Genomic DNA, 23268 nt, shown 5'->3' on the forward strand with positions numbered 1-23268 from the left:
ATAACAGATACTACCGGTAGCAACAAATATAGATAGCGTTTTTGTAATTTCATTTATCTATTTGACAAAATTATGCGACATGGTAAACATGATTTTAGGCATACATTGTGACTAACGTGTAATTTTTATTGTTTCTCTCATTTTTTTATATTTTGTAGACTAGGTATAAGTTAATTTACATGCAAAATATATATGTATGTGTAATTTAAGAAAATTTATGTTATCGAAACTGCATTAGTGGAAGTATAAACAGTATCGCAGCTTTCCTAATATTAAGGGGTTTCAAGAGAACTTAAAACTGATTTACAACACTACACGTAGAGCACTATACGATAAGATAAAGTTAGAGTTGGGTAATGGCCTGTACTCACCACGATTTATAAACGCGCCGTCGACGCCCGTTTGAAGCTATACAGTCGCGATATGTACGCGAGTCAGACAGTGGCAGTTTGATACTGTTACTGTCACGTAACGTAAACGCGAATTTCTAAGGAATTGAAACAGCGCCATCTTATGGCACTACTGCACAACTGTTTCAATTCCTTATAAGTTTGCGTTTACGTCAACGTGATAGTAACAGAATGAAAATATTGAAAACTCCCACTAGGCACACTGTAGACCTTTTGTGACTCGATACAGCGGCATACCGTTTCTACGTCGATACAAACGCGATGTTATTGCGCGTGTGTATCGATACAAACGACAATAAACTGCGCACACCATTTATTTCTGTAATAATTGAAGTATTACTTATTTCTGTAATAACTATTACAGAAATAAGTAATACTACAATTATTGATATTAATATTAGTTTCTATAATACATATTGATATTAATTTCTATAATATGTAATATTTATATCTGTAATACTTAATATTTATATTTATTTCTATAATGTGTAATATTTATTTATTTTATACTTGTCGTATCATTTATTTTTCATCATAGGCGTTATTCTTCTTTATTTCTCTATTGATGCCTTTTTAGTGGGCTTATTATTGATTATTTTGTGCCCGAGTGTTCAATGTTCATGTGTTAAATTGACTGAACCTCATTTAAGCCTCCCAATTTAATTTAACGTTAAGGCGTTGAAAAAACAAACTTAGATTACTAGCTGAAAATTAACGATATTACTTGCTTGAGGTATTTACTCTAAATATTAAAGCACTTACAAATTATATTCATGCACTATTTATTTTTTTTATATGAAATAGGCTCGCACTTTACCAAAATCATATTATGACGTCACTTTAAACTATCCGATTTTCCTATATTCGGCTGGCAATAATTGTGACTTACAACTGGTATCTGTATAAATGACATTTATTTATTGTTTATTGAGACAAAATCATTATTTCATGACGTACTATTATGATAATAGATTACTGTGACCTTTTATGTTTGAACAAGTTTACGCACTAAAAAAGACTACCAAAAAACTTGATCATTGTTATTATAAACCGGCAGATGCCCACGAGTTCGAGGTAACATCACGATGTAACAAATCCATCCATAAATTAACCGTAGGCCTAACATGCGACCAACGAGAAATCTAATTATGTAAAGTAGTGATAATAACTAGTGTTTACATAAATTCCTTATTAGTAGACCCGTATGCAGTTAGACGCCTAAATTCCCCAGAGGGTGAGAATTGCATGACCTAAAAAGGGGGTCGTCCCGGCCGGTTGAAATAAAAAATCGACTAATTTCTTCAAGACCTCAACTGCAGAAGGAAAGAATGGGTCACTAGTCTCCGACAATAGTTTTCTCAATTACGGATTTGTAACAAGATAACTTTTAACGTCCAGATGTTTCTTGTAATCTTGATACTGATGCCCTCAACATTCATTTTTCTACTATCTCGCTTATAGATCCTCAGGCAAAATCCTGTACATTGTCTCACCTTAGCTCTTTACCTTCTTTAAACTGTACACCTTTTGATTTCTCCCCTATCTCTTCTATTGATGTTAAAAAACATATTCAGGCAATTAAGTCAGATGCGACTGGTCTTGATGGTATCAACCGGAAAATGATTTTATTAGTTCTAGATTCTGTGTTGCCAGTTCTTACTCATATTTTTAATTTCTCCTTATCATCTGGACAATTTCCAACATTCTGGCGTAAAGCTCACATTATACCCATACCTAAAGTTAAAAATCCCACTGCCTTATCTCAGTATCGGCCAATATCCATCCATCCCTTCTTGTCCAAAGTCCTGGAACGTATTGTGCATCATCAGCTTAATCCTTTTCTAAACAACAATCATATTCTTCATCCATTGCAATCGGGTTTCAGACGTGGACATAGCACTGTTACCGCTCTTGTTGAGGTTTGTGACAATTTACGGGCTAATATGGATAATCAACTTCTGTCTGTTCTTGTTCTTTAAGATTTTAGTAATGCCTTTAATACGGTTGACTTGGACATCCTTCTTGCTATATTAAAAACCCTCAACATGTCTCAGGTGCCATTAAATTGGTTCCACGGTTACTTGAATGGACGCCAGCAGTGTGTGCTTAATAACAATAAGATCTCCTCATATCCATCGCTTTTAGCAAAAGAAGAGGAGAGAGTATACCACCTTGAGGAACCCCAGTCCTCAAGGTGGTATCCTCTCTCCTCTTCTTTTTGCTATTTTTATTAACACGGTCTCTTCGTACCTTTCTTCTTCCTTCTTCTTCTTCTTTTCTTTCTATTATTTTGTCACGCCAACGTAGACCTCCGTTGAGTCTTCGTGGATCCTTGGGGGTCCATATGGACTTAGAACCAATGCAATGGTCTACACATATGTACACCTTTATTACCTGCTGCCTCCCAAAGCATAATCCAAACTACAAACTGCCTACCTTTCCAAGTTTGACAACTTTCATACATCGTCCGCGTGGATTTCAGCTTTTCACAACTCCCGCGAGAACCATGGATGTTAGTATACATATAAACTTTCTTCTCCACTTCAATCACTATCTAATAAATAAACCGCATCAAAATCCGTTGCGTAGTTTTAAAGATTTAAGCATACACAGGGACAGAGAAAGCGACTTTGTTTTATAATATGTAGTGATAAACCCCAGCCTGTAGACGCCTTTATGTTAAAAAGACCCACTTTAGAACAACTTATTTGCAGTTAAATTGTTATACAATTATGATAATTAACCGACCGATTATGAAAATTAAAAACGCGCGTGCAACGTGCAAATGTTGCGTTAGAAGTTATATGTTGTTAGAAGCCTGTGTTGATACACCGTATGACTGGACTCCCTTCGGTGTAGTTCCAGTATAAGCTGGAAAGCTTATTACTGGAACTACACCTTGACCCATCACGACAGCCCACTGTCAAGGGCCATCCTATAGAGGGGCAAGAGTGACAGCTGATGGCCAAATCTTCATTACACAGACTTTTGGACATGAGATTGCGGAAATAGGCACATACAGACAGTAAGCGTACATTAATTTCAACTTATTTCTACCATTTGGACTAGTGGTGTATAATAACCAAGGTACGAGGTAATGTTCGATTCGATCCCGACATTATAAAAATACTTTTGTCTTTTTTTTCGTATTTCTCAATTGTGTTTCTTCGAATATTTAAAAAATAAGTAAGTGTTTTATTAAACCTCGATGATAAAGAAAATTAAAATCAAAAATGTTGACTTCAATTCCAAAATATTTCGTATGCGTAAAATTGTATCGCTACTATGTCCAACGTTTTCGTGTATGTAGATTCACTTCTTCTCCTTGGAGTATAATTCTTTGCTGATGGCTTATGGTCCGTGCGATGGTCTTGGGATTTGTTTTTATTCTTTACCAGTAAGCCCTTGACTACAATCTCACCTGATGGTACCTGATAATGGATCTGCCCAGACGGGGATCAAACCCAGAACCTTCGTCATGTAAAATCCACCGCGCCACTGAAACCGTCAAAATGGCCGCGGTGCCATCGTTGAAGGTTTCTACGCCACACATCAAAGTATACCGGTGATTGCGATACGCTTTCACTTGTGATAGCCCAGTGGATATAACCTCTGCCTCCGATTCCGGGAGTGTAGGTTCGAATCCGGTCCGAGGCATGCACCTCCAACTTTTCAGTTGTGTGCATTTTAAAAAATTAAATATCACGTGTCTCAAACAGTGAAGGAAAAACATCGTGAGGAAACCTGCATACCAGAGAATTTTCTTAATTCTCTGCGTGTGTGAAGTCTGCCAATTCGCATTGGGCCAGCGTGGTGGACTATTGGCCTAACTCTCTCTGAGACTCGAGCTCAGCAGTGAGCCGAATATGGGTTGATAATTATGAGATTTGTGATGGACGGATAACACCCACAATCATCTTTTATGCCAGTCTTATTGAATACTTCCCATTTTTCCTTGTTGGAAGATCATATAGAACGCTAAATATATAATAATAGTCGAAGAACGGAGTTTTGAATAAAACGTCTATGTTGTTGAGTATCTCCACCATGTTTAAGTTAATGAAAAAAGAAAGTGACTTCAGAAATGCTCAACCAGCACGTCAAATGAGAGTAAGGTGGTTCATTAAATATTAATTTTTATATCATCATTAAAATATAATTCTATGTTTTATTGGAAAACGAAGTGTTTAAATAATAATACTAAAAGTAATTTGTAATTATAATATCACTTTAGCAATTAAATCGGGTTTTCATATGAGTAAGAAACCGGTGCAATGCATGAGCGTAATGTGAGTAATAATAAAAACTTAATATTGATTTTCCTTCCTTACTAGTAAAGTACCTGTTGTCACTCAACAAGACACGTTTACGAGGAAAATGCTGAGGGAATAGAATATTTAGCAACCATAAGTGTCGCCGCACACGGGCCACACGCGACAAGAAGCAAAAAGGGGCCACAAAAGTAACTGAAGCGCGCGACAACCACTTGTGGCCGGTGGTCGACACTTGTGGTCGGTGGCTGCTACATTTTAACCCAAGCATGCAGTATATAATCGCGCGAGTGGCGTGTTGCGGCGTTTTGTGTCAGCGTTTAGTGGCCGGTGCGGGCTACAAGAAGAGCGTGTGGCGTGTGCGGCGAGTCCATATAAAATATGTGAAAACTGCCTTAATTTAAGGTCAATTACAGAAAATAAATGCCAGTTAACACCAGCAGTATTTGGGCTTGTGTTGTTGGTTAGTAACCTAGAATGTTTTTAAAAATAATATGAACTCATAGGTTCCCCGTTTTTTTATGATACTTCGAACTTGCGCAAGTGTTGAGTTAGCACCGTAGTTTTGCGACAAACCCAACGAAAAGCCCTCAGTACAATGAGCAAAAATCATAAACCAACGTTAGGTCATAATTGTAGAAAAAATCACAATAAATTCTATCTCTAGCTAACTACAAATTCTTGCTTTTTAACACTGTGTAAGAAATTTCTAGTCTATAGTCACTCTGTGGTAAAAAGTAGATACGTTGTCAAACATTGTCAAAGTTAAAAGATATTACAAAAATATCGATTTCTAAGTTTTGGCTCAAAACTTTCTTTTAGAAAAAGTTAAATTGACTAGAAATGCCTAAGCCGTACAAAAGTGGTTCAAGAGAAGTGGTTTTTAGAGATTTTAAACGATTTTAAGGACAGAACAAGTGGAGTAGACTAAGACTTAAGTGATATTTATGGTCGAGCAGCTCTAATGACTGGTATGTACATTTTTTTGAGTCCAATAATTTTTAATCAAGGGAACGCTATTTTGGTCTCTAAAATGTTCATAATGTTGCATTGCTTACATGTCGCATAGGTTATGAAATAATGGATGTTTGTTGTCAAATCAGTACGTTTTGATACTTGTGAAAAAGTTACATTATGTCTATTTACTTTTGTTTACTTTAAATTTTAATTTAAGCTCAGTTTAACACTTTCAGGAATATCATAAACTACTATTCGTCGTATTGTTGGTGAAGGGATGTCAAACGGTGGAATATTTGAAACACCTGGAAAACATAGAATTGGTCGCCCAAGAAAAATATTGGATGATTTTCACCTATGTGCAATTCGGCAAAATGCACTTTTTTACACAGTGCGGAAAGTCCAACACTCAGAAAATTGTTACATATTGTTTGGGAAGAGTTAAATTATGATGGAAGTCATGAACATATAAGAAAAATATTATATTTAATTGGATTTAAATATAAAAAATGTCAATCCAACAGAACAGCTTTGGTTGAATTCTGATTAATTTGAGTATTTTTTTTTCAATTTAATGAAAAATAATTAGTACCTATTTATTATTATTTCTACATCCAACTGCTTATTCCGTTTAGCTTGGCCTAGAGCTAGACTGTTCCAAAGAAAAGTGAAAAGGACATGTCCAGATTTGTATGGAATCTGGGACTATACCTGAGTGTCAAGCAAGCAGCACTTAATTTCTTAAAATCTTTACACTAAGGACGAGTTAAAACATCCATCGTTTGATTCATTTACTGCGGTTTTCGTCGCCGTATCGTGTATATGTGTTATGTTCATCATTATCATATCAGCCGATGAATGTCCACTGCAGGACGTAGGCCTTTTGTTTATTTTTTTTTGTACATGACAAAAGGCGTTATGTTATTTTGCACAATTTTAAGTAATTAATTAAATAATTAATAAATTTAAAGTATCAAACCTTTTTAGGTGAATTATACAGGGATACCATGTAAGCGATAGTAGCGACCTCATTAATTTCCATCTCTTTTTTGACAGACTGTAAGCAATAACTTAGAATATACATGGATATATATATGGATTCGGATACTCCTCGTTACAAGGCATCCAAATTTTGGTACGTACCTACGTACGTAGGTCTCAAACGGTGAAGGAAAAACATCGCGAGGAAACCTCCATACCAGAGAATTTTCTTAAACCTCTGCGTGTGTGTGAAGTCTGCCAATGCAGTCCGCATTGGTCTAGCGTGGTGGACTATTGGCCTAACCATTCTCATTCTGAGAGGAGACTCGAGCTCAGCAGTGCGCCGAATATGGGTTGATAATGATGATGAATATACATTTCCTAAGTAAGCTCATTGCATTTTAGGCCACAGCTACCACTATACAGGAAGAAATTTTTTCAAGTACGGATATTTTTATATTTTGTACATAAACAAAATTTAATGAACACGTATTTTTTCTTTTTTTTTTTAACTCAACAATAACAAAGTTATCGTTAGCTAAAGTTTAAACATTTAAACAGAATTTGAGGGTCACCCTATCGCTGTACTAAGTAATAGCACAGTAATAGGCAACTACAAAATCAGCTGGTAGGTACTAGGTTAGCGAGCGCCCGCGCCTAGGGCCGTTGACCTTTCTACGTTTATTTTTGTACCTATTATTTTTTATAATAATTAAAGGTAGGTAATCACTTTTGAGTTGAGTATCGAATTTCCCTTCATACTTTATTGGGCTTAGGACCATCAATAATGCGTAGTAATAATAAAAATTATAAACTTTCGATTGGAATAATGAAATACAAATGATGATTATTATTACGCAAACTTTTACATTAAAGGATGATTCGACTTAAATGCGCAAGCGACGGCAGATTGTCTGTCACTGGTCGCCCATCGGCAATTCGGCAGGCACCCTCAGGGATTTTTCGATCCCCTCACCCCTGCCACCCCCGTCAGCCGAAGCCGAAGCGATATGACTACTGCCGGTATTTCTTTGTCGGCGTCTTACAAAGTGCCGCCAGCAGTTGCGCAGTTTGTTTGGGAATGTGTCCATTATTTTGTTATTTCTGAGACATAAATTGAAAAAAAAAATTACATAAAATGTATCGAACTGTTTGTAGATTTATGTTCTATTAATGATACAGAACCACGAAAAAAAATGTCCGCACTAAAGTCCGAATCACCCTGTATGTATGTTCGCAGTCAAGCGCGAGCTGATGCTATATAAAAACATATATTTGATTACTATTATTGTAAGTATCTATTACCTATTTATTTATAGATCGCGAAAAAATGACGTCTCAAGAATACTTACTTGTCGACCTTGGTTGCTTTTGCTACTAAAATATCTGTAGGATGCCCTCTCATACCTACACAGCGATATTGTTTTTATGAGGTATATACGAGCAAAGATTTTATAACATTAGATATGCTACTAGCGCGTCGAAACTGAGGCAAACTAAAGTGGCTATTTGTCATTATTTAATTTAGTGTCATAGTAAACAACGAAAGTTATTTATACAACTAATACCTAAATATTGTCTACAATGTCGAGTTCTGTGTACAGGAAGTATAAAAACTATACATATATACATCATTATATAATGTAGTTATTATTATTCGTACCTATGCAGGTTTAATTTAGTTATACATTTGGAAATACAAATGAACCGTTAATTTTTTTGTCCAAAATAAAATATAACGAAATTGTAGGTTTAAAAAGCTATTCGAGTTTGATTTCTTATCTGATACTTCGACATAATAAAGACAATATTATTTTTAAACACTTAAAATTTAATCATTTTTCAACAAATCAAACGATTGTTTTTCGCCGAACCAGCTGGCCTATTCACTGTTTTGGTACTATCAATCCATTCACAAAATGTGATGTACCTACTATAAGATCCACCAGGAGGCACCGGATGTTATTCGAGCGTAAGTCTCAAGATAACTCGCACGGGCTGTAGTTATACAGGATCTCAGCTAAAAGGGCTCAGCTATATAGACTAACGTTTTATACGCACGTATAAGCTCAAAGCGCATGGTGAGTCAACCTGCGATACTCCTGAGTTTGGGGAAAATATACATGAAAAGGACAATGCCAGACAATGTATAGGAGTTTAACCCACTAAAAAAATTCCTTTGCAACAATATATTATACTTCATTTTATTGGATTTTGTGTACTATTAAATATATAATACCTTTTAACCCTTTATAACTAGGGGTATAATTATTTTCAAATTACTCCAAGGTGTAATAATATGTGTTTTGACAGTTTGACAGTGTTATGATTGTTTATTTTTTCATATTGATCAGACTTCGCAGCTCTGGATTCTAGTCATTTTGAACCTCGAAAGTTCTCGAACCCAAGGTTGAAATCAGGTTTTTAAAAAATAAGTAAACAATGTCTGTTACGAGGAAATACCGTAATGGATTTAATTACTTTTTTTGACAGATTTTTATTCCGGAGTTTAATAATAAAAATGGTTTATTAAAAAACAATTATTTAAAAATTGGATAATTTTAGTACATTTACATTTTCCGCAAAATTCTGAGTTAGGACTGGGTCAGAATCTGGCATTCTCCTTTGACTAAATTGTGGCTCCCTCTTCTGGTAAAAGGCTTGCCAAAAGAAAAAAAGGAGAAGTTGTTGAAGGAATACCTTATCCCTGACAACTGTAAGCTGCTACAACCGCTTAAGTTAAATGCAGAAATATCAGCCACGCTAACGGATCCTGTAAGAAACAGGGATAACGGCCATCAATAGAGCCCTGAATGTTCTCTTAAGTGAGGATGACAAGAAGAACGCTATCCACCATCTAAGCAATGCTTACACAGATTGTTCATGATTGTATTTTTCATTATTGTTCATGATTGACTGTAAGAGATGAAACTCTTCTCGGAAATAAGCTGCCAGAAGGATCAAGGCAGCCAAAGATGTTGAACGACAAGGCCTGCAGATTAAAAAAAGTAATCTGAGATCTTCCAGCTCTCAGAATAGAAATCGTTACTTTAATTCGGGAAACTGGTCAGTCCCACCCTGGTTCTTATCGAACCGAGGAAACCGAGGTGGGAAGAAAATAACGACCCAGAGCCGCCGTCCATACTCGAGCTCGACGTAACAGCAGCAAACGCTGAAACCCGCATCAGCGAATAAGTCTCGTGCCCCAGCGCCGCAATTACTCAGGTACACGCAGGGTATAGCGAGACCATTTTGGATACAAAATACCCTTTTGCAAGGAAGTTTGTCAAACAAACGTCCCTAGCAAATCCTTTTCCAAGTTATCGCTCGAGAAAATGTCAACTGCGATTCAAAAACTAGTTGATTTATTTGCAATAACAGAATGTCCTCCAAGTAGTGATCAGTTTGTCTCCAAAATGTGTGAAAAGTCATAACTCATTTGAGAAACGTGGGTTTTAATTCAGTAATTTGTCTTGATGATATTCTCTGTATCGGAAACACTACAAAATAGAAACTAAGATATAAAGCGTTGAATGTCGTATAATTGAAGACCATGAACGTTAGCTCAGCGGAAATGTTTATTGAAAGAGAAATTATATAATTTTCCTTTCACCGAGACATTATTTTCATCTACTCGTAATTATCTAATCTTGTGGTTTCCTAACGTTACATTTAGAATTGTTATAATATAGTCCATTCCTGATACTATAAATGCGAAAGTAAGGCTTAATAGATTTTGATAAACTTTGGCTAATAAATAAATTGAACCTTGAAGTAGAATACAGGCTTCTTTTTAGGGTTCTGAACGTAAGTAGTACAATAATAATAAAACGAGAAAAATCTACAGAGCAAGTAATTTTATTTAAGAAAAATAATGAACATGAACAAAATTTCCACAAAATACAAGGAGGAAGGAGGAAGGAGGAATTAAAAAATTGCAAAATACAGGCAAAACCTGTTAAAACTTCAAGGGTTGAAGAATTTCAATTAAATAAAACAGGAAATACGTACAGCTAGATATTTAATTTAGGTTACTAAGATTACATAATAAATATTTAGAGTATATCAAAATTCTAAATTTAAATATCAAATAATACACACACAACTCAACAACATAATAAACAGATATACAAGGTCTCCGACTACCTTGTCGAAGGAAATTTGGCAGTTCCTCCTCACACTGTGGAACATTAAAAAAGACGTAGGTACAGCTAAAACAATATACATAGAGATAAATGCGCTACAAAAATAGTTTTTGAAATTTTCGTGTTAGTTTGTGCACGAATTATTAGAAAAACTAATTTTATGCTAACGAAGTCGCAGGCATCCGCTAGTAAACAATAAAAAAAGCGCTTGATGTTTAAATAAAATTGCCAAAAATTGAGATCAATAAATGAACAATATGGAAAAAAAAAAAGTTTTTGTCTTACATCAAAATGTAAGAAAAAATGTATCATGATTCCCCATGATAACCTAGTTAAACCCAGATATAAAATATCAAAAAAATACTTTTTACACTTGGACAAATTGAGGATCTGAAGCCTTGACAATTGGTACCATCAAAAGCCACCACGATCCAAATTCCTGTACAATTATCTACAGTACTGAGAGGTAGTACAGAGATGGTAGAAGCATAACCTTCCTGAATTGAGATATGTCTGGTTATCGCAGGTTTACGGTCTAATAAACATAAACGCACAAATAACAAAGATATTTGAAATTTTGTTTGAACGCCCATACAAATCTAACGATTATTAATAATCCTAATTTATATACAATTTATTAAACTTTCATCATTGCTATTGTGCTATCTCCTTGTTTTTTTATATCTGCGTAATTTTCTATTAAAATGAAGCAACATCTTGAACAGCGGATAGGATCTTTTGCGCGTCCTGAATCTTATGAACTTTACGGCGCCCAACATTGGTTCACGTTCTTCTTTTCTGGGCGACAAAATCAGATCCCTGCATCGATAATGGTTCCGTGGACTGCGCTTCGTCTGAACCGCACATTTCTTGCTCCTCAACTCCTCAATTTTCAACAGTATATCCTCATTTTGCTTCAGTATTCTATCCGTTACGGATTTTAATTGTAACAAATCGTTGTTTAGTTTCGGTAACTGTATTTTGTTGACCAGCTCGAATTTCTCCGCAATGGCATTAATCGCTCTCACAAGAGTTTGTGGGTCGGGGATTTCTAATCTGGTCACGCTTGCGGGATGCTGGCATGTGGCACACACCCAATGTAACGCCTTGTCACCAGTATCTAGTTCCACATTAGTGTTAGCACTGGCGCATTGAATATGATATCGCGAATCGCACTTTCCACATCTGACACCCTCAGAGCCACGTAGTGATTTCTGGCATCGATAACAAACCATGATAACTGCTACTCCTTCATTTAGTTAATCAAAAATACAGTTAACATCCACTGCAACATAGAACCAATACAAAAATCAAATCCAAAAATAAAAACATAATAGCGGCTGCAAAACCTATTTAACATAACATAAAACGTTAAATATGTACATAGAAAATGTAAATAAAAATATTTAAAAATACAAAATGTGTCATTAAAGTCACAGATTCATCATAGACAATGACATGGGCATGTCACACTCAATACAAAATTTAGTCGGAAAAATTAAATAAAAACCGCCATCTAGTTACAAGGGTTCCCTAAAAGTTCTAAAAGTTATCTTTGTTTTTAACGAAATGGCAGTGTAATAATTTATAAAAAAAAATATTTTTTATTTCGGTTCTGTAATTATAATCGATTCGGTAAATAATTTTTAACAGATTTTTTAATATTTCAGTATTTTTTGAAGGATTGAAAGAAACGCGTGAGTATATTATGTGTACCTATATTGTAAAAATCTTCATTTGATCAATATATTTTATTTATAGAAACGCAATCAAGCCTTTTACTTCAATCACATTCGTGTCATATTATTATCATTATATAAATTAATATTTAATAGCACTTTGACTTACAGTGTAAAATTATATTGTCACGTACATGACACTTACCAAGGTTAAGGGTAGTGTGTTCAGGCATACATTAAGGGCAAATAAAACTTCCAACTTAGGCTGTTAGAATGTTTAATGTTACTCGTGTAGTGACAGATTCGAGACTTAACTAATACGCATACAAAGAATGTTCCTCATAATGAACGTCTGCTATATTAATTTAACAACATATAATAGACTATATAATAATTTAACAACATCTAATAGACACCGCTACGAGTATATCTTCAGAAGGCCAATAATTTCAACTCTTCAGTTCTCCTGCCGTACGAAGGGAGTAGAGACGGGTAAACACGCTCGACGCACACGCCCTTTGGTAGTTTGCACGTCTACAACTCTTGATACTCCGTCTGGTCTAGGGAAGAGTGGTAAAAAACGCCCTGAATTCCAACTCAATGGGGGTGCGCAATCTTCAGTTAACAGCACCAAGTTCCACCATGAGACTAGCAGTCTTGATTCTCCATGTAGATCTCCTTTGCTTCAATTTGGACAGGTACTTCTCCCGCTATCGCTGCCAATTATGTCGTCTTGCGCTCTCTAGGTATCCATATTATGCTTTCTGTGTTTGGGAAGACTTCAACCGCTAGTGAAGGTAATGCAGTCTAGAGTCTTCCAATTATGAAGTGTCTGGGACTTATGGAAAGGAGATCACTTGGTTATGACGTCGCTCGATCTCGTGTTGGATCGTGACGACGCTAGGTGGCGCGATCTGTTTCGTGAAGAATAGGGATTTAGAGAGGGATAGCGATCAGTTGGCGGAAACGACTTGCGATATCAGGCGCTCGTCATCCGGTCGGCTTCAGTATACTCGTGGCGTTCGAGCCGTCCACATAACTTGTTATCTAAGTTTTTATGGGTTACTTGGGATAGGCGGGAGAGTGACTTGAGTGGAATAGGGGAGTGTTGGTTAACTATCAAAGACGTCTTAAACCCTACACACAACATTTACAAGTGCGTGACTCCACTCAAGTCATTCTCTACCATTCTAGGGTCTTATTTTGGTTACAGCTTGATTTGTTAATTAAGTTGTCCTGACAAATGTTGGGAATCATAAACTTTGTTCGACATTAGTTTTCTTATTTTCGTAACCTACCTTTGACCCTGCTATAAGTATATAATCTAGTTTTGCCTGCTATATATTTTCCAGCTTCATTTTTCCATTGTTGTAACCACTCTACAATTTTTTTAGTACGGATATTTTTATATTTTGTACATAAACAAAATTTAATGAACACGTATTTTTTCATTTTTTTTAACTCAAAAATAACAAAGTTATCGTTAGCTAAAGTTATTTACATTTAAACAGAATTTGAGGGTCACCCTATCGCTGTACTAGGTAATAGGCAACTACAAAATCAACTGGTAGGTACTAGGTTAGCGAGTAACTTAGTAAGTAGATATCATTGATTAACGTAAATAAGCTGATTACATTTTTTTAAATACGCCTTTAGTGCAAAAGTTTACGTAGTAATAATCATCATTTGTGTTTCATTATTTCAATCGAAAGTTCATAGTTTTTATTATTATTATTATTATTACGCATGCATTTCAGGCATTATTGATGGTCCTAAGCCCAATAAAGTATGAAGGGAATATCGGTACTCAGCTCAAAAGTGACGACCTTTAATTATTACAAAAAATAATAGGTATTAAACAAAAATAAAATAAACGCACAAAGGTCAACGGCCCTGGGCGCGGGCGCTCGCTAACCTACCTACCAGCTGATTTTGTAGTTGCCTATTACCAAGTACAGCGATAGGGTGACCCTCAAATTCTGTTTAAACGTAAATAACTTTACCTAACGATAACTTTGTTATTTTTGAGTTAAAAAAAAATGAAAAAATACGTGTTCATTAAATTTTGTTTATGTACAAAATATAAAAATATCGGTACTAAAAAAAATTCTTCCTGTATAATCTAGTTTTGCCTGCTATATATTTTCCTGCTTCGTTTTTCCATTGTTGTAACCGCTCTACAATTTTTTTAGTACGGATATTTTTATATTTTGTACATAAACAAAATTTAATGATCACGTATTTTTTTTTTAACTCATGATTATTATTACGCAAACTTTTGCATCAAAGCATGATTAGACTTAAATGCGCACGCGACGGCAGATTGTATGTGTATGTGTGAATGTTACTGAATTCTTCCTAAACGGTTGGACCAATATGAATAAATTTTCGTTTGTGTTTGGGTGCGCCCTGGATGGCTTAGATTCAGTTTATATAAATAAGAGTATAGTCTGACTACTATAATGAAGGTGATGTATGTTTGTTATAGATAGAACAAGGAAGCCACATATGTCATAATTGTTAGGTGGCTGCAGACAAAGCTGCTGTCCATATGGTCTCAGGCCCATCAACTTCTTCCCAAGGCTCCCATGAAGAAATACAGATACCTGCACAAGTTCTAACTGAGCCTCCTGCTAGCCAACCTGAAGAAGTTAGAAACAACCAACACGAACCTACTATTACCAGGATATATGAGCTGTTGAAACAGAACGTTGGTGCTTTATTCAAGGGTGCCAGAGAACAGAGAGGTACAGAGTTCCTCTTTTTACTAGAAAAATGTTGCTCAATCGTTATAAGTATTATGTTCCTGAGAATAATCGTCTATGTGATATTCATTTAGTTATTGAAGGCTGGGATTTCTAGAAAGTTTAAAATCTAATTGTGTACAGTATTTTATTGCAAATCACATCCAGGATATGATGTCCCTAAAAGAAGTTATTGATTGTGGATTACTTAATTTTGACAGCATTGATACCATGGAAGAACATGTTGTACAAACATGGGTTGGGTTAAACAAAACACAGTTCAACCAAATGTTCCATGAAGTGCCTCAGTTATTAGAAATACCAAAAGTATCCCTAGCTTTTGAATATTTTGTTCCTAGATTTCTGGGCCTAAATCATATAAATAGTCAACAGATAATAGACAGATATCTCACAATACCAAAAGCATTATTTGGTAACTTTGAGGGGGTTGACAGGCCTATTGTAATTTTTGATGGGACGTACTCTTATATTGAAAAAAGTTCGAATTATCTCTATCAAAAAAGAACTTATAGCCTTCATAAATACCGAAATCTGGTTAATCCGTTTTTAATGGTATCTACAGATGGACATATGTACTGGGCCCCTATCCTGCTACTACTTACGACTCGGATACAATGAAATGAAAATTTTCAAATGAAACTCTATTACAGGAATATTTTATTCCAGGCGATGCCTTTATATTGGATAGGGGCTTCCGTGATTCGTTACCCGTTGCATCAACATGGATATAGAACTTATGCGCCTGCATCTTTAGAGGAGGGTGAAACACAACTTTCTACTATTGAAGCAAATAAGTCGAGAGCAGTCATTATATGCCGTTGGGTTGTAGAAGTAGTCAACGGTAGATTTAAACGTGATTTCAAGTTATTTCGCCAAAATTATTTTAATGTGGCTAGTAAAATTTTTTTGAAAGATTTTAAGGTGGCTGCTTCTCTATTTATTAAACAGTTTTCACCCTCCTTTAGTCGATCGTGTAGATGCTGGGGAAATATTAGAACAGATAAATATGAATATGAATATAGAACATGCCTTAGCAGAAGTAATTATAAATGAGAACTATAATAGGCGTAGGTCGAACTTTGAAACCATTACCGTGCATAATGATAATTTGAACCATTGATTTTAAGCTAGCCCACAGTGAACTAATTATCATATCATTAGGTATTTATCAAATTAAGCAGGCATGTTCATATAATGGAGAGCATGTAAGGGGTAACGATGGTTATTTAATAGAAGTGTGCAGGGCGGTCAGCAGTAGCCTACTTCGAGAGCTGTCAGCTTCAAATAGCTCATGGCTACTTCGGGGACACATACGTCTAGACATATAAGTCGAAAAACTTATTTTGTTTATGTTTTAGTAGACAGCTCTCAGAGCAATAAATAAATAAATAAAAATAAAAAAGCCTTTTATTTCCTAAATAAGTAGATATTACAATCAGGTACGTCGTTTTAAACAAACAAATGAAGAGAAATATTTACAATGTACCTTTTATTGCTTATAAATTATAGTTATACTATTAGGAACCCCTCTCAGGTGAAAGCCTCTCCCAAGGATTGCTATTTTTGTGTCGTCGAGATGTCGACTTGTAGGGTCTATGAGTACATATATGTATTTTGTGCATATACAACGTTTGCCTGGTAGTTAGCGTTTTAAAACTCAGGCAGAACAGGTTCAAATTGTATAATTTATGGTAGATCCGGCTCGAAGGACCAAATTATGTTGGGTAGGTAAATTAAAACTTCATTTTCTAAACTATAATAATAGTAAGGCGAAAATTAAAGGATTTACAAAATTGCATATTTGCGTATTAAAATTATTTGACAGGACAGAATATGACACAGACATAGAACACAAAAAAACATATATTATAAAGAGATATAATTCACCACAGACAACTAACGCTTTGACAAAATATTACATGGGAAATTTAAATTTATTGTCAAACTACTTTGTAAAGCCAAAAATTATTACAACACTAAAAAGAATAAAAAAGGAAGGTGGACAAAATGAAGGTGTCTGGAGAACCCTTAGGAAAAAACGGCCACGTGTCAAATTTAGATAATTTCGACATGGATGCCATTAGAAATAAAATCAACGAATTTTATATAGTTAAAAAGTAAGTTCCTACTTTGAGAACTCTGCTGGGAGAATTAAAAGAAAATATTGCTTTTAATGGATGCCGGGAGACTCTTCGCCGCATATTATTGGCTAATGGTTACGAATTAAAAAAAAACAAGAACGAACGTTCTATGTTGATTCTCTTCTAGTTCTTGAGAACCATAGCTGCAACACGTGCAGAAGGAAAAAAAATAATAAAAGCTACAAGCCCAAGAAGTCTTGGCAAGGCCTTGTGACGGAGTAAAGCGCCATCTGTTGGTATGATGACTAAATCCGTACAAAACGCGCTCATAAAAGGTGCGAAGAATTGATTATATTATGGGTCGCTAGTGAATGGGCGTCTAAACCATAGATGGCGACAGGAGCGTGTCTCTTTGTGTGAGATTGCGTTTCGTTTCAGGGTCGGGGTGTGCAAATTTTCGGGTAAAACAAACGTCGTGGGGGTTCAAAAACATAAAATAAGGCACCAGAATGGTGTTGGCAAGCTTATGATTTGTGAATACAAAAATAAAAGGGATAAAGATTTTCTATTGTTATAGTTAAGATTTGTATGAACGAACAAATTTTTTGATGCGTCGAACGAAAACGTGTGAGCAAAGTTCTCGCCGGGGACAGGGTTTCGGTCATTTTCTGGAAACAGCCACCATGAGCTGAACAAAAGTATCCGGGGGGGAAGGATTTAATGTAGCAGGTCTGCTGAAACCAAAAACCTTAACTAAAATATTATGTTCAGCTCATTGAAAATATAAGTTTTATTAAGTCTTGGGAAAATCACAGGAGTCTTCCGTGAGTACATATTTTTTGCACATTCAGGTATTACAAAATGGCCGCTGTTAAAGAATGTATAAATCTTTGTTCCAGTTCCCGTTGGCAATGAATTCGTATAGCGACTAAATTTAATATTCGGGGGGGTGGGCCAGAGAGAACTGATAACAATGACGTGTCATTTTTTCGTTTCAGTTGGAAAAAAAAACAAGAAAGAAAGACATAAGAATGAGTTTCGAGAACCTTTGAGAATTTAAAAGGGTAATTTATGAGTTTTAACGAGTTTTGAAGAGGTTGTACGAATCCGTCGTGACGTCGTGGGATTCGTGGAAGGCTTTAAGAAGATTGTCATTTGCCGGTTACAACATCCAGGAACTTCGCAAGCTGGGACAGACGGAGTAGCCGTACCAGGTCAAGGGAGTCCGGCAGGACATATAACCGGGTAAAGACCCAGACAAGGTCAGTCCTATCCTGTTTACCACGCTTGCGTTGATCTTCGGTATTATGGACGAGAACACGTCTATACAGTGTTAATTTCTGGGGGGGGGGGGATTTTGGATATTTGGACATTGGATCTGAACCGTGTTCGGATATAATTTAAAGTTTAGTGCTTAACGATTTATGGTGGTATTTTGTATTTGGTATTTTGTATTTTGTACGCGGTATTTTGGTATATGGTACTTTGTGTAATTTTGTTCAACAGCAAATATTATGCTGTTTGAGGATTCTATTGTAGTACATGCTTAATTAAAGGTTTAGTTATGCTTTCTCTTACGGAGGTGGGATTGTGGGAAAATAAACAAACTTTCCGTTTGGTTGGTTGGTGACCGGTAGTGTGATTTGGACCCACGGGCTCCCAATTCAACGACTGAGATACCGGGACATTAGAGCCTTTGAGTCCGGTCCAAGTAACCCACATCTTCTTTCCTCCATGGGACGAGAAAAACATCACTCGCACTAAGCGTATATGATTTATCATAGTTTCTGGTTATATAATAAGAAATAACTGACAAATAAAGAATTTCTGGACTTTCTGTGTGAGACTTTATTATTTCATCCAAATAGCCTCACAGTCTTAATAAGGTAGGTTAGGTTAGTTTAGTAGGAAATAGCATACAGTGACCAGGTGGACTGGAACCCAGGACCTCTGGAACTGGATTTGAACATAAGTTCCGACACTTCATCATTTTTTCTCTTTGTGACGCGTGGGCCTGCGGCCTCCAACCCTGTGGGCCTGCGCGGTCGCAGCCTTCTATAAATGGTGCAATCGAAAATATTTCTGTAGGGAAAAGGTATATAATAGTTCAATCTGGATCGGACAAAGGTCCGGTGCCAAATTCTTTGTTAGTATTTAGCAACCAAATCTAAAATGTCGGACTACCATCATGACATAGATATTAATTACATAAATAATAAAATTGACAATACCAATGTAACAAAATTTCTTGGTCAACAAATAGATAAAAAATTGACATGGAAAAATCACATTGAGTATGTTTCTAAACGAGTTAATCAGGCGTCGTATAGTTTATACATGTTATCAAAAAAGGTAAACCATGATGTTCTAATGACTGCATACCATGGTTACGTAGTATCGATACTAAGGTTCGGTATCATATACTGGGGAAATAGTGTTAATAACAATAGTTAATTTATAGTGCAAAAAAGATGCATCAGAGCAATTTGTAAATTATGTCAACAAGACAGTTGTAAACCGTTCTTCAAAAAATTCAAAATATTAACGGTACCATCATTATATATTTATGAAGTAGTCATGTTTGTAGTTAATAACAAAAAAATATTTATACCTTATGAAAATAAACGCGACAATGATAAATTTAGATGCGAACAACATAAAACTACTCTGTACCATAATAGTTTATTCATTGCGGCAGTAAGAATTTATAATAAGTTACCAAAAGAAATTAGGAAAGAAAAGAATATAAATTGCTTTAAAAATAATTTATATAAATACCTAACTCAACAGGCATTCTACAGTGTAAATGAGTATTTAAGTTGATATTATTGTTATTTTCATTGTAAATTTTAAATGGTGAAATTGTCTTTTGAATCATTAGTCATTTGAGACAATTACATCTGAAGAATGGAAGAAAATGACAGATCAAGTAAAACACACAGACTGACACTGCTGAGCACAAGAGAGCCTTTGCTAAAACACTGGCTAATTATGTAGTTTCCTAACTAAACGCACATTCTTCCAAAAATGTACGAGGTGCGTGCCCGAATCTCAAATCCCAACCCACTGATGAGTCATAGAAGTACTCGTAATAAATAGGCGATGTACGTATATTTAAAAAAAACGCATTGTGTGAAAATATTATTATCAATATAAAAAAAATTGCAAGTATCAAACTGTGTTATTCCAATATTTGCACTACAATTTTGGGGATACACTCCAATTTTTTTTGAATTTGCCGGGCTATTTTAGTCTCTACTTTCAGTAGCCAAACTATACTACTACAATAACATCAACATTGCCCAATGTTAGTATGGTTCGGGATCAATTTCATATTCCACATGGTATACGGCTAGCAGACGCTAAGTTTTTTGAGAGTCAGCCTGTTGATTTTCTTATAGGAACTCTGATGATTTATTTGCAAACATTTAGATTAAATACTGTCACATAGCACAAGAATGCGATAATCCCAATGTAGGTAGGGCAATCAATGATGATTTTTATGTACATGATTTCATTTGTGGAGACAATGATATGCAAAACTTAATGCGCATCTGTCAGGAAATTTCCAACGTTTTGAAATCAGGTTGTTTTCATTTACGTAAATGGGTTTTTAATTTTGATATTGACAGTCAAACAGATAATATTAATGCATCTAACGATAACGTTAGGAGAAAACATTCAAAATAGAGCGTTAGGCTTAGGTTGGTTTCATGAATCAGATAATTTACATCATAATACGCGCTACGAACTTCAAGATAGCCAGCCTACAAAACGTATTATTTTATCACCCATTGACCCCTTGGGCCTTATTTTTCCAACGATAATAATTGCTAAAATTTTATTGCAAAAATTGTGGTTACTAAAAGTTGATTGGGATGACGTGAGCCGAACTTGGTACGAATTCATAAAAAATCTATCAATACTTGACAAGTTAAGAATACCGCGCTATGTTATGTATATCAGTCCAAGTCGTACAGAGCTTCACATTTTTACTGACGCTTCACAAGAAGCGTACGGCGCTTGCGCAAATATGCGAACTATTGACAGTGAGTCAAATATTAAAGTTCAGCTGCTATGTTCAAAGGGAAAGGTTGCTCCTCTAACTCTTACAACCATACTACGAATAGAGTTAAATGGTGCATTAGTAGCTGCTAGATTATACAATAAAATTGCACAATCGATTTGAAGTAGAATAGATATGGTTGTATTCTGGACTGATTCCACCATTGTATTAGGTTGGTTACATATGTCTCCTAATTTATTAAAAACTTACGTTCAAAATCGTATTCCTGAAATACACGCGCTAACTGGCGATAATCCTTGGCGTCATGTCAGGGGTAAAGACAACCCAGCAGATATTGTTTCACGAGGATTATCTTTAAATTTACTCAGCAACTGCAATCTTTGGTGGAACGGACCACAGTTTCTTTAGTGATTTTGACGATAACATTGCAAATTTAATTTTTGATCAGGTCTCGGATTGACCTGAAGTTAAAGTCACCGAAATAAACGCACTTGTTACTAAACAAGCTGAATAGAGTTCACTATTTCCATTTTCTAATTTCTCACAGATATTGCGGCGAGAAGTGGATAATGCAGAAAAGTTCACAGTCATGAAAACCCTGACTGTAGATGCTCAAACATTTACGTCAATGCAGATACAACATTCAATCATAAAAAAGGCAGACGTTTCACGTTTTTATAATAAACTGCCACATGTAATCACTGGCATGTCTCTCAATAAGTTCAAGTTTTTATTAAACGTAAGCTTATAGAAAAGTCGTTTTATAGTGTCAATGATTACGTAAATGACATAATTGCTTGGAAATGAAATGTATTACATGACAGGCTACTTATATACCTATTTAACAATGGTGAAAAACTATAAAAAGGATAAACCTGGCTGAGTTTGTCGTGGGATCTTCTCGGACCAAGGCGCGTTTGGAACCCTCGTAACTTTAATTTTACCATTATCTTAAGTTTAATATTATTACCTGACGTTTCGAAAGAGCTTGTAAACTAAGCCTATTTAAAATAAATGAATGTTGACATTGACTTTGACTGTCAATGAAATATATTATCACTTTCTTTATTTAAAGAAGCCCAAAATGTCCAAACTATTTACATTACCTTCAGCGAGGTCGATGAAAAGATTGCTGGGTGAAATAAAACCAGAGTCTGGTACTAATAATAAATTAAAATTTGAAAACCTCAAACAAAAATTAGGTGATTTTAATGTGTCATATAAATTATGTTCATTAATATTTGACGAAATGTCCATCACTCCTCAAATAAATTGAACCCGTCATTTCGAAAAAGGCACGAGTCACACTTATTTTTTATTAAACTTTTTGGCGCCATTTTATTTAATGAAGTGTTGTTTCCCTGTGAAAAGGGCGCATCTTCATACATCACAAGTCAACTAAGCCAAACAGAAATTGAAGTTTGTTTGAAAATGGCACGAGTCCTACACTTATGCCCTTTTCTACTAGAAAAATATATTCCAGCAGAATACCAAAATTTCTATACAGAGATTTTTGCATGGCCAACAACTTCAGCAAACAATGAATATCACGAAAATCAGGATGATTAACTAAGAATTCTTCTGAATTCTTAGTTCATTAGCCTGAAACTTCAATAACTACTCGTATGTTCAGTTTCTTTACCACCAATAACTTATTTTGTAATAAAATATTTTTGTTGTTGCTAATTAATGGACTAGCGTCCTTATCGAAAATCCTCGAAAGATAAATTGAGGAGATTTGTCAGTAATGGGAAGAAAATCATTGCAAACCATGCCCTAGTCTTCATAGTCAAAGGTATAAAGAAACATATTAAGCAAACTAAAAATATATTAAAAGATGTTATACAGAAAATAACAAAAACTGGCCTGTTAATTTATGTACAGTGTGCGATCAAAGCACTGTGAATGTCAGTGCCATTAATTAACTGATCAAAGATACTAAAGAAATGTGT

At 35.3% G+C, this 23268-nt stretch overlaps 1 long non-coding RNA gene across 1 annotated transcript; it reads left to right on the plus strand.

Annotated features, from left to right (window-relative positions):
* The first annotated feature begins 2795 nt into the window (after positions 1-2795).
* LOC128199760 (uncharacterized) lies at positions 2796-10831 on the plus strand. Its single transcript, XR_008252332.1, has 3 exons — positions 2796-3435; positions 4745-5652; positions 5875-10831. It is a non-coding gene; the product is annotated as an uncharacterized LOC128199760 (long non-coding RNA).
* The last annotated feature ends 12437 nt before the right edge of the window (positions 10832-23268 follow it).

The sequence above is a fragment of the Bicyclus anynana genome, chromosome Z (assembly GCF_947172395.1).
Source record: "Bicyclus anynana chromosome Z, ilBicAnyn1.1, whole genome shotgun sequence".
Taxonomy (NCBI): Eukaryota; Metazoa; Arthropoda; class Insecta; order Lepidoptera; family Nymphalidae; genus Bicyclus; species Bicyclus anynana.